Source organism: Rattus rattus, chromosome 2 (assembly GCF_011064425.1).
Source record: "Rattus rattus isolate New Zealand chromosome 2, Rrattus_CSIRO_v1, whole genome shotgun sequence".
Taxonomy (NCBI): domain Eukaryota; kingdom Metazoa; phylum Chordata; class Mammalia; order Rodentia; family Muridae; genus Rattus; species Rattus rattus.
In genome coordinates this window covers 118,304,957-118,306,042 of record NC_046155.1, presented here as the reverse complement: position 1 = coordinate 118,306,042, position 1,086 = coordinate 118,304,957, and positions in this window count along the sequence as shown.

Genomic DNA, 1,086 nt, shown 5'->3' with positions numbered 1-1,086 from the left:
CTGGTGCATGGAGGTTCCAGACCTATATGCATAGCTCCAAATGGGGAAAACCAAAAAGCCAGATCGGTGGAGCAACAGAAAACTGGATCTTTTGGTGACAGGCGATTCTAGAAGATTGAGATGGGACTGGGTTGTGACAGAAAAATGGGTGGTCAGGGAAACCCACTCACTTCTCAGAGATTTGCAGGTCACTCTGATGCCAGACACAAACTGGAGGTGTAGACAGCTGTGACCACACATGATGAATGTGAATATGGACACTGTGACAAGGGCAGTGCACAAATGGATTCCTACCTCGTTATCTGAAGAAAGAAGTGTGGCTGCAATGTGACTTGTGGATGAAGCTGCTGCAGGAGGAGGAAGAGAAACGCTGTATGCAAAGAAGGGGGTGTAGTGGGCAAGAGGATGGATAAGTTAATAGAGGAAGAAAGATACTCCAGGTCTTTGTGAACCTTGGGATGCTTCTGGGTTTTCTATTAGCTGTTGGGAAACCCATTGAAGGGGGTTTAAACTTGAGCTCATGATCTAATTTACAACTAGTCAAGACCATCGTAACTGCTATTGGATGCAAGACTAGAAACAAAAGACCGTTTAGGATCCAGGAGGGATGAAAAAGTTTAGGCATAGGGTGGGACTAGTATCAATGCTAGTAGACAAAGCTTCCCTCTAATGATGTCATTTAGGTAGAAAATATGAAAGGCATCAAATAGGGAAGGGAGGCTGGATGGACAGATGTGTTCAAGTTCTTTCTCTATGGGTTCACTGTCACTCACTGCTTTTCAGAAGTTGGCGTTCACCAGGAAACTCAATGGTCTGCAAACTGGGAATATGTCGTTTGCCACTTTGCCAGATACTTTATGCCAGTTTAAGTGGGACACTAGATTCATGAAGGTGGACCAAAAGTGAAGAAGTTAAGTTGCATTCAACGAAAGAACGGCTTATTGTTTCATTACGCCTGTCCTATGTATTAGGTAAGGCTTAGCTTGGGCAGCACAGGGTATATGAGACATCATAGTATATGGTTTTTTTCTTTAAAGACCAATACTCAGCTCATTCTCCCAATGAATCAATCACTTCATCTCTTTG